Source organism: Choloepus didactylus, chromosome 19 (genome assembly GCF_015220235.1).
Source record: "Choloepus didactylus isolate mChoDid1 chromosome 19, mChoDid1.pri, whole genome shotgun sequence".
In the NCBI taxonomy this organism is placed as follows: Eukaryota; Metazoa; Chordata; class Mammalia; order Pilosa; family Megalonychidae; genus Choloepus; species Choloepus didactylus.
In genome coordinates, this window is record NC_051325.1 from 33,012,158 (window position 1) to 33,023,811 (window position 11,654).

Genomic DNA, 11,654 nt, shown 5'->3' on the forward strand with positions numbered 1-11,654 from the left:
GGCATTTACCCACCAGGTCCCTCCCCTACTGGATTGTCCCCAGGGATGATAACTGTCTTGCACTTGTGGACTGCAGCTGTGCATGGACTGAGCAGGGTCCTGAGGCTTTGAGAAAGCCCTGGGGCAGAAAAGCAGAGATGGCCCTTGAAGTGGGAGATGATCAGTGTGCACAGAACCATCTGCCACAACCGTGGCCTGGCAGTTGTAACACGGGGCATCTGAAGCATCTATTTCTGCCCCTAGACTGGTTCTTCAACTCTACTGGGAATTCTCTGTACTATGACGTATGTTTTCGGGATATTTCCTTTTCTGCTTTTATCAGTCAGAATTGGTATCTATGGTTTGCATTCAGGAACCCTCACTGATAGGGAGTGAGCCAAGGCAGCTGAGTAAATTGCTGACGGTCTGACATGGACACCCCTCCCCTGTCCAGGCAATACATTTAGTCCTGGGTCCTGTGGATTTTTCTTCTTAACTCCTGTACTTCCCCTAGCCACTGCCCAGGTTCAGGCCATCATCATCTCTTACTTGAATACCTGTTCAGTGTCCTGGCTTGCCTTTCTAACTCCATTCTCCTCTCCTCCTGTGCATTCCCTACCTGCAGCTACACTGCAGCCAGAGTCAATTTAAAAATTCAAATCTGGTTGGCGGGTAGGGGTAATTGGTGCATAAAAATCCTCTCAATGGCCCCTGCTTCATACATTTTCCTCAAAGCAGGTTAAACTGTGGTCAGTTCTCAGAATCCTAAGATCCTATGCAGGTCAGTTTCTGTACAGTTTCATTCGATGAAGTATAGTCCAACCTAGTAATGGTACCTCCTCAAAGGGTTGCAGTGAAGATTAAATGAGATAATATATACAACATATGTAAAGTGCCTGGCATGCAATAAGTGCTAGGTTTTAAATTATTGTTGAAGCTGTTATTAATATGTAGGGAACAACTGCTATTCTTCTACTGGGATTTGGGGGCATCCTTCTCTAGAACATTTTTAGGATGGAATGGGGCATCATGACATGCTCTTGAGAAGGGGGTGCTGATGGGATCGATGTGTGTGTTTCAGAGAGGAAGGGTCACTAAGGGGAGAAGCTGGGGAGACAATGGTGATGATCCTTCAAGCCAGAGCTAAGCAAACTGCCCTGAAAGTCCGACCTAAATGGACACATTTATCAAAGTAAATGTCCTGGGTGCACATTGACTTCATTTCACCAGTTTTGTTTTATTGTTTCATCTGCCCAGGAATGGAACCTTGAAACTCCCTGAGAGATGAATGGGAAGATTCCATGTGCTAATCTCATTTCCAAATGTAATTGGTGCCTGAATGATGAAGCTCTCTGCTTCCAAAAGCCTGTGTTAACAGAGCCATCCATCCTCCTGCTCCATTTAGGTGGGCCAGAATGCCACCATGATGCACATTCATTGTTTCAGCGATGGAGAAGAAGTAGTTGGTACAACCTTTCTGGAAGGCAATTTGGCAATATGTATCAAAATTTTAAATTTGCAGAACCTTCAGTCTAGCAATTTCATTTCAACAATTTAATTTATCCCAAAGAAATAATTGGACAAACATGTAAGGAGGTACAAAGATGTCCAGCACAGCTTTGTTTATAATTGTGAACAATTGGAAACATTCTAAATGTCAAACAATAGGGACAGATTACATCAATGATGGCACAGCCACACAATGGCATGCTTACTGTGCAGCTGTTGCCAAAGATGAGGTAGAGCTGCATGTATGCTAAGATTGCGGTAATGTTCAGGTATATCCTGCAGAATGTTTCCCTGGTTAAGATTTTCCCAATAGAATATCTCTTGGTTTATAATAACTAAACTTGATAGAATATATCTTTTTCTCAATAATATGCTTTTTTGGCAAATGCTTACATAGGAAAATATTTATAGTTTGCATCCCTAAAACTCAATAGAACATTTTAAATAAAATTATTTGGAGGAAAACTTTTCACATCATATCCTAAATAAAACTGATACATCAGAATTACATGTAGAAATGTTGAAATATCAACCAACTGACCCAGCCCCTCCAGTACCAAGGAGTGGCCATTTGATGCAATTCTAGCCAAGGAAGTATAAGTGGAAGTCACTGGGTGAGATTTCCGGGAAAGCTTTTATAAAAGGGTCAAAGATCACTTGCTTTGGCCTTTTAGCTCCTTCCCCATTCCTCCTGCCTGGAACCATGGATGTGTTGCCTACAAGTGCAGCAGACATAATGCAACTATGAGGCCACAGAGCCTGAAGAGGAAGGCTTCTGCACTCCAGCACAAAGGAAAGAAGCCTCTTACTTGTTCATATCACCCATTTTGGTCATTTTTTCTGCTATACACTCCCAATCACAATCCCGATACAATTGCCACTATTTTCCCTTTTTCCTCTTTCTAAAACCAAATGACAAAAACCTATCATGTACTAGTAAATATACTTTCTCATCATGGTAAAGGGCATATATAAAAAACCCACAACTAACATCATACTTGGGAACAAGATAAGGACACCCACTGTCACCACTAATGTTTAACATTGTACTGGAAGTTCCAGCCGGAGCAATTAGGCAAGAAAAATAAATAAAAGGCATTCTAATTGAAAAGGAAGACATAAAATACTCCCTATTTGCAAATGCCATGTTCCTATATATTAAAAACCATGAAAAATCCACAACAAAGCTTCTAGAGAAAATAAATGAATTCAGCAAAGTTGAAGGGTATAAGATCAGCATGCAAAAATCAGTAATGTTTCTATACACTAGTAATGAACAATCTAAAGGGTACATCAAGAAAAATGTTCCATTTATAATAGCAACTAAAAGAATCAAATATCTAGGAATAAATTTAATGAAGGATGTAAAGGACTTGTACATGGGAAACTGCAAAACATTGCTAAAGCAATCAAAAAAGACCTAAATAAATGGAAGGATATTAAGATGTCAATTTTACCCAAAGCTATTTACAGATTCAATACAATACTGGTCAAAATTCCAACAGCTTTCTCTTCAGAAATGGAAAAGCCAACCATCAAATTTATATAGAAGTATAAGGGGCCTTAAATAGCCCAAACCATCCTGAGAAAGATAAATGAAGTTGGAGGACTCACACTTCAAATTTTAAAACTTATTACAAAGCTACAGTACTCAAACCAGCATTGTTTAGGCAAAAGAACAGACATGTAAACCCATGGAATAGAATTGAGAGTTCAGAAATAAACTCTCACATCTATAGTCAATTCATTTTTGACAAGGTTTCCAAGTCTACTCAATGGGGAAAGAACAGTCTTCAACAAATAGTGCTGAGAAAATTGGATATCTGTATGCAAAAGAATGCAGGTCATCCCCTATCTCATACCACATACAAAAATTAACTCAAAATGGATCAAAGATACTGAAAATAAGACCCAAAACCATAAAACTCCTAGAGGAAAGCAAAGGAAGCATCCCCAGGACCTTATGTTAGGCAATGGTTTCTTAGACTTTACACCAAAAACATGAGCAAAGAAAGAATAAATAAATAAATGGGAATTCATCAAAATTAACACTTTTGAGCATCAAAGAATTTTATCATGAAGGTAAGAAGACAACATATGAAATGGGAGAAAATACTTGGAAACCACATGTCCAATAAGGGTTTAATATCTAGAAAACACAAAAAAATTCTACAACTCAACAACAAAAGACAAACAGCCCAATTATAAAATTGGCAGAAGACTTGAATAGACAGTTCTCCAAAGAAGCTATACGAATGGCCAATAAGCACATGAAAAGATGCTCAACATCTTTAGCTATTAGGGAAATGCAACTCAAAACCACGTGATACCATTTCACACTCACTAGAATGGCTACTATTAAGAAAATGGAAAACAGAAGTGTTGAAGATGTGGAGAAATAGGAGCCCTGATTCATTGCTGATGAGAATGTAAAATGGAGCAGCCACTGTGGGAAATGGTTTGGCAGTTCCTCAGCAAGTTGCGTACAGAATTACCATATGACCCAACAATCCTACTTCTAGGTATATACCCAAAAGAATTAAAAGCAGGGACTTGAACAAATAAGTGAACACCGATGTTCATAGTGGCATTATTCATATTGCCAAAAGATTGAAGCAATCCAAATATCTATGAATTATGGCCATTAGTTAATAATAATGTGTGAATATTGGTTCATCAATTGGATCATGCACCACTCTAATGTGATGTTAATAATTGGGGAACAATAATTGTGTGTATGTGTGTTGGGGGGGTATGTGGGAACTCTGTAATTTCTGTGCAGTTTTTTTGTAAACCTAAACATCTCTGAAAACAAAGTTTTTTTTTTAAAAGACCCCATTAGCCCCAGAAATAACCATGGCTAACTATTTGTTGTATAATATTTTATATTTTAAATACACATATACTGAATATGTGGGTCTGTGGAAGATGGTTGTGCTGGTTTGAATCTGTTAAGTACCCCATAAAAGGCCATGTTCTCTTAATCCATTCCTGTGGGGGCAGACCTATTGTTGGGTGGGACCTTTTGATTGGGTGGTTTCCATGGAGATGTGACCCAGCCCATGTGGTGGGTCTTAATCCCTTTGCTGGAGTCCTCTATGAGAGGACAAAAGACAGATGACACTCAGAGAGCTCAGAGAAGCTGAGAGAGAAATGCCCAGAGACATTTGGAGAAAGCCATTTTGAAACCAGGGCTTAGGAGAGAAGGACCAGTAGACATCACCATGTGCCTTCCATGTGACAGAGGCGTCCTGGATGAGAAGGTATCTTCCTCTTGATGCTGTAATTTGGACATATTCATGGCCTTAGAACTGTAAATTTGAAACTTAATAAAACCCCATTGAAAAAGCCAACCCATTTCTGGTGTATTGCATTCTGGCGGCTCTAGCAAACCGGATCAATGGTATTACCAAAAATGAACACAGCAATATTTCTAGTCTCACATGCTCTTCCCAGTCATTACCATTCCCTATAAAGAGGTGAGTCTATCTCTCCTCCACCAGAGCCTGGCCCATTGAACATGGCCTTGACAGAATGTGGCAGAAGTGATGCTGCATGATACCAGGGTGGGGTCCTGAGGTCATGCAGCAGCACCTAGACATCTCTCTCACGTGGGGTGCTCCCCCCTGGAACCCAGCACTGTGTGGTGAGGAAGCCCAGGTCACATGGAAAGGCCACAGGCAGATGTTTCAGCTGATTGCTCAACTGGATCCCAGCTGACAGCATCAATTGCCAGACAAGTGACTAAACGAGCCTCCAGATGATTCCAGCTCCTAGCCTTCCAGCCATCACAACCAATGCTGTGTGAAGCAGAAACAAGCTATCCCCACCAAGCCCTGCCCAAATTGCCTATCTGTGAACAAAACAGATGTTATTGTTTTTTTAAATCACTGAGCTTTTGGGTAGTTTGTTACACGGCCATAATAATTGGTACAGAGGCAATATTTGGGGGTTAAGATTTTGGGCTCTGAAACAAGACTTCTTGGGTTTGAATGTGGTCTCTGTCCCTTATTTCCCATGTAATATTTGGCAAATTGTTCTAATCCTCAGTTTTTTCATCTGTAAAATGGGGAAAATTATATTAAAAACCTCATGGTATAGGATTAGTGTAAAAGCACTCATCTCAGTGCTTGGTGCATATTAAATTATTATTATTGTTGACAATCGTGTCCCTACAAGACCACCGGGAAAACCTGTTGATCAAATGATGCACTTTATATTAAACTTAAACTTAATGCAGTAAAGGAGAAGACCACCTCAAAAAAGTCTTAGTATTATCTGAAAATGAAGAAATTAGGGAAGGTAGATTTATTGGGTGTTAGAGGCTGCACTGGGTGATTTTAGGGTGGGTTATATAAGGCAGAGCACTGGTTGGAATTGGGCAGAATTTATGACATAATAGCTCTGGATTGATGGGCCCAGTGAGGCAAGGACATTGATGTAAGTATCAATGAGCAAACTATCTATTTTGATAAGTAAGGTGGTTTACAGTCTCATTTTCCAGAAGCAGACATTTATTTCCTGAGCATGCAGCTAAATCATTTTACTTGGTTCCAGTATTGTTCAACATAGGGACAGAAAAGTGTGTTGCTTTCAGTTATTATTACGCACATTTTTGTTTTCATGGAAAAGGGATCACACACTTATCTATTATACTGAAACTTGCCTTTTCATTAACAACACACCTTGGACACCTGTCCCTTTCTGCATTTATCGATTAATTTAATTCTTTTTTGACAACTGCCTGGTATTCATTTACATAGATGTGTCATCATTTGCTTGCCCTTTCACTTACCCACATGCACCTGGTGTGTGCACCTATGTAGTGAGGTGGAGGACAAACACTTAGCATAGCACTTGGCACAGAGCAGGCACTCAAGAAGGGTTTGTTACTGAAAGGACAAACACGAAACCCATAAAATGCCATATTCTTGTAAGATGTTGGTGGGTAGTTGGGCTCCTCTGATTTTGCATCCTATCCCATTCCAGTTTTGTCACCTATGTTAGGAATCACCTTGACATGGGGGAGATCCAGAAGACCCCATGTACTCCAGTAAGGAATGGAGAAGATTGCTGAGATTCATGACAGTGAGCCTGTGGAGCTGTGGGGTGACCAATTTAGGGCAAGGCTGGATGGAGGATGTGGCTGAGACTCAGGAGCCCAGGAGCGTTGGGGTGGTGCTGAGCTGGTGCCAGTGATAACAGATCAGAGTTTCCATGTGGCTGTGGACTCCAGCAGCTGGTCCATCAGGACACCTACTGACCAGGCAGCACAAGGGGCATCTTGTTGAAACCAGCAAAGGCCCAAAGGACAGTACCAGGGCCACCTTGCCCCGTAGCTGTCAGGACATTTCCCGTACATCCTGCCATGGAGCAGGAAGGGTAGAAAGAAACATTTGAGGAAAAAAAAGCAGCCCCTATAGAGGTTCAAAACTGATCATTGGACACAACATTTATAGATAAGAGATTGAGACAAAGCTAGGGTATGGGTTTTCAACCAGGGGCAGTACCACACCAAGGGGGGCCATTTGGAAATATACGGGGCATTTTTTCCCACTTTTTATTATGGAAAATTTCAAATAGAAAAGTAAAAAGAACAATAGAATGAACACACGTATATCCATCACCTAGATTTCTCAACTGTTTTTTTTTTTTTTCCATATTTGCTGTATCTGTTTTTTTTTTTTTTTTTCCTGAAGTTCGTATCTCTGAAAACTAAGAACATTCTTCAGCCTGATGTGGGAGTGTTCTTGATTGTCACTGGGGAGTGTTACTGGCACTCACTGGTGAGGGGCAGGGATGTCCCACAGTGCATGGTTTACTTCATAGGGAAGAATCCTCAGGTCTAAAGCACCAATAGCATCATCTTCTAGAAAACCTGCTCTATAGGAAGACAAATGTGTGAGCATGTGTGCAAATGTGTGTTGTGATATCTTTATACATTTTATATACTTGCCTTTATTATAAAAGTAACACAGCAAGGGTAAAATATGGAGATATACCAAAAAGAAAAAAAAAAAAAAAAACAAAAAAACAAGTATAAAGAAGCAGTAGGGAAAAAATCATGTATGATCCCATTCCCCAAGGGTCATTGCTAACATTTCAGCATATTTCCTTGTCTCTTTTTACATAGTTAAGCTCATACTAAAATGTATAGTTTCCTATCTTAGAAAGGCATACTTTTAATTGATTACTTAAGGCTTCCTGTCCTCTGCCCACTCACTACAACCTGGTGGGAAGCGGAGCTGGAGAGCAAAAGGAGAGCTATTTCTGAAATTTTTTAAAATGCTACATTAAAACACATGCACCCGTTTTGCAGCTTGTTAATTCGCTTGCATCCCTAGCTGTAGCTTTATGATGTAGGGATTATCATCCCCATTCTCCAGGTGAGAAACCTAAGACCCAGGTTGCTTAGGACACCTGCCCAAGGTCATAGTTCGTGGAGCCAAGAATCGTGGTGTGATTCCACAGCCTATGCTCTTGGCCATTCTGCTTTACAGCTCCCGGATACAACGATCCATTTCTTGACCATCTCTAAGGAGAAGGAAGGGGGGATACTGGGAACCCAGTGCAGGCACTTGACACAGGGATGTTGGGAGATGGGACCCTCACACACCCTCTTTTACTGAATCTTAAATAACAAATAGGATTTATTAGTCAATTTGGGGGTGTCCATTCTGTTACCGACTCGGGGCCCCTCTCTGGGTCAGACCCTTGCAATGGGTTTCCTGGCCGGTGTCGCTCAGGCCAACTGAACGAGACCTGATTCGGAGCATGGAGAAGGGTGGACTCGTGTCCATAAAACCCGAAGGGAGGTGCGCTGGGTCCTTTCATGAGAAGCTGGGGTGAGATTGGGGGTGGGGGCGTGGCCTGGGCATGCGCAGATGGTCTTTGTGCTCCGCACTTTTGCATTCGCTATTGTTTGCCCTACGAGCCCAGGCGGCATCTTGGGCAGGAATGGTTTGCGCTGCTCTTGTGGTTACTGGCAGGAGGGGCTGGTGTCGTGGTTAATGGTATCCTGCGCTTGGTTTCTGAAAGCAAGTATAGCTCAAACAAAGGGTTAGGTGGAAATTTCCGTGAGCAATCATCTCGGAGATGCCCATTCCTGCTAACTATTTCCCCTTTGATCATCTGCTTCTAAATTGGGGGTATGGTTTGGGGAAGAAGAGATTACCCATATATGTCTGTGGAAGTGTACCTGGGGCCAGTAGCTGGAGTGAGAACAGGAACTACCTGTAGTAGATTGAAGGTGGCTTCAAGTTCTTTGACACTCTTTCCATTCAAGAAGAGGGGTCTAAGAGCCTCCTCTCGAATCTGGGCAGGTTTGGTGACTGGCCAATAAAACAAAGTAGGAGTGAAACTTTATTCATTTTCAGGTCCAGGCTTTAAGAGACTGGAAGTTTCTATCTTCTGTTTCTTAGGGTATTTGCACTTAGAGCCTAGCTGCCATGCTGTGAGGAAGCCCAAGCAGCCCTGTGGAGATGAGGACTTTTCTGCAGCCTCTGCTGAGCGCTTAGCCACCAGCCAACACCAACTTGCCACCATGTGAGTGACACAATTTGGAAGTGAATCCTTCAGCCCTTCTCAAACCCTCTCAGGTGGAAAAGAGGGGCCAATTCTTTTGAGCCCTGCCCAAATTGCATGTTTGTGAGTAAAGTAAATGATGATTATTATTTTAAGCCACCAGGTTTTGGAATGGTTTGTTGTGCAGCAACTGATAGTCAGAACACCACCATTTTCTGAGCTGAACTTCAAAGCTGAACATGTCAAACCCTTTACAATTTTGCCTCCTTTAATACTCACACCTTCCTCCAAGGCAATAAAACCAGTAGTTAACATTTATCGAGTGCTTGCTGTATGCCCAGAGCAGTTCTAAATGCTCTTCCTTTGCCAGCTCATTTAATTGTCCCAATTATCCTGTTTTGTAGGTTCTGTTATCTGCATTTCACAGATGAGGAAACAGACACAGAGAAATTAGAGAACTTCCCCAAAACCACACAGTAGATGGCAGAGCTGAGGACTCACACCCACACAATCCTAGCTGGAAGCTGGCAGTTGTAACCACTGCAGTGTACTGCCTTGCAAGTACACAGGGTTGTTGTCTGTAGTTTAGGGATGAGGAGACTGAGTCTCAAAGAGGTGAAGTGACTTCCCTGAGGTCACACAGCTTGTGACTTTGGACCCTTTATTCTCTAGGTTGCTTAGAACTTTCTCCATTGAAACTGCCATGGCCCAGATAGTTTTGAATGCCATGAATGCCATGGCCTGTCTCTGTGTGAGCCACAGCTGCTTCTCAAGTGCTGGTGGCCCCTAGCTTGACCTGCTTCCTTCCTCTGCAGCTATGGCACCCAGTCAGCTTTGACTGCTCTCACACATTTGATTCCATCTCAAAGTACAGGAATTTTCAAGAAAATTCTTTAGAACAAGTGCTCCAGTCTCAGAAAGACTTTCCAAAAGAAGTTTCTGACGTTCCAAGAATAGTTTGTGCTTTGAGCACTGCCTGGCTCTAAGCAGGCCTCTCTGCCCTTACTGTTGGCCTTTTTCCTCTGCTCCTTCTGCAGATGACAGAGGGAGAGGATAAGGGCAGGATACCAGGGATAAAGAAAAAAAAAGCAAGAATGAGCTCTATAGTCACATGGACCTGGGCAATTATTTAACCTCTTATACCCTTGCCCCATTTACTTCTCTGTAAAATGGGATTATTAATAGGATTGTTATGAGGATTAAGTCAGGTAATATATGTGTTTCCCAGAGCCCCTTTCAGGCTAGGACTTGTTGCTCTCAGGAGTGTGTCCATTGCAGGGGGCCTCCCTGCCCAAGATCTTTAGGAGTACAATGGCCTGGTTGTCTTGGCCAATTTGGAATAACACTGGAAGGTCATTCTAGCCCCAGAGCTGTCTGTGGAATTTGGCCATGGCTGTTGTTAGAACTCCATCACAGTTTGACCTCGCCTTCTGTCCAATTCTCCATTCATTCCCTCCCTGCCATAGGTGCTGATCCCAAGGCACTCCTTTTTTCTTTTAAATTAAGATTTATTCACATACCATACAATCATCCAAAGTATTGATCACATTACCATCATATAGTTGTTCATTCATCACCCCAATCAATTTTTTTAACATTTTCCTTGTACCAAAAAAAGTGAAAGCAAGAATTAAAAAAACAAGAGTAAAAAGAACAGCCAAATTCCCCCTGCCCCATTCTTCCTTTGGTTTTTTTTTTTTTTTTTTTTTTTTTTTTTTGCCCCTGTTTTTCTACTCATCCATCCATACACTGGACAAAGGGGAGTGTGATCCACATGGCTTTCCCAATCACATTGTCACCCCTCATAAGCTGCATTGTTATACAATTGTCTTCAAGATTCAAGGGTTCTGGGTTGTAGTTTGATAGTTTCAGGTATTTACTGCTAGCTATTCCAATTCATTAGAACCTGAAAAGGGTTGTCTATATTGTGTGTAAGAGTGCCCACCGAGTGATCTCTCAGCTCCTTTTGGAATCTCTCAGCCACTGAAACTTATTTCATTTCCTTTCACATTCCTCTTTTGGTCAAGAAAATGTTCTCCATCCCATGATGGCAGGTCTAGATTCCTCCTTGGGAGTCATATTCCATGTTGCCAGGGACATTTACACCCCTGGGTGTCTGATCCCATGTAGGGGGGAGGGCAGTGATTTCACCTGCCAAGGCACTCCTTAGTAAGTGTCCTGCACCCTGAACTCTGTCTCACCTGTGACAGTAGGTCCAGCACATAACTCAGTGCCCAGAAGGCAGTAATCATGCCAGGTGAGTAATCATGCTTCTTTTTATTCTCCTCCTCATTATTATTACCATTTGAATGATCTCTGTATGGTCAGCATTTATGCCTGGTATTTAACACACAGTGGAAGAGTTTCTTGTCTCCAATATCCACATCCTTCTTTTCTATAATAATAGAATTTAAAGCTGGGCACAAGGTCATCATGAAGATTAAATATAAAGGACTTAGCACAGCTCCTGGTATGTAGTAAGCATCCTTTATTAATCAGGTTCATTTGTGGATAACAGAAACCACTGAGACCAGGTTAAGCCAAAAGAGCTTTAACACAGGGGATTAGGTGCATATAGTCATGCTGGATGTGCTGGACCAACAGGTTCTAAATAGAGCTTCTGGATTGGTCCATCCAGGGAG

At 41.8% G+C, this 11,654-nt stretch overlaps 1 long non-coding RNA gene across 2 annotated transcripts in view; it reads left to right on the plus strand.

Moving 5' to 3' along the window:
- The window catches only part of LOC119515624, a 29,091-nt gene extending 19,876 nt beyond the window's left edge, over nt 1-9,215 (plus strand). Inside the window, exon 4 of one of the 2 annotated variants that reach the window (XR_005213108.1) lies at nt 8,910-9,215. This is a non-coding gene — a long non-coding RNA (uncharacterized LOC119515624). Of the gene's footprint in view, nt 1-1,236; nt 2,562-8,909 lie in introns of those variants that run through there. The other variant, XR_005213109.1, reaches the window with a different exon arrangement.
- Nucleotides 9,216-11,654: the final 2,439 nt, after the last annotated feature.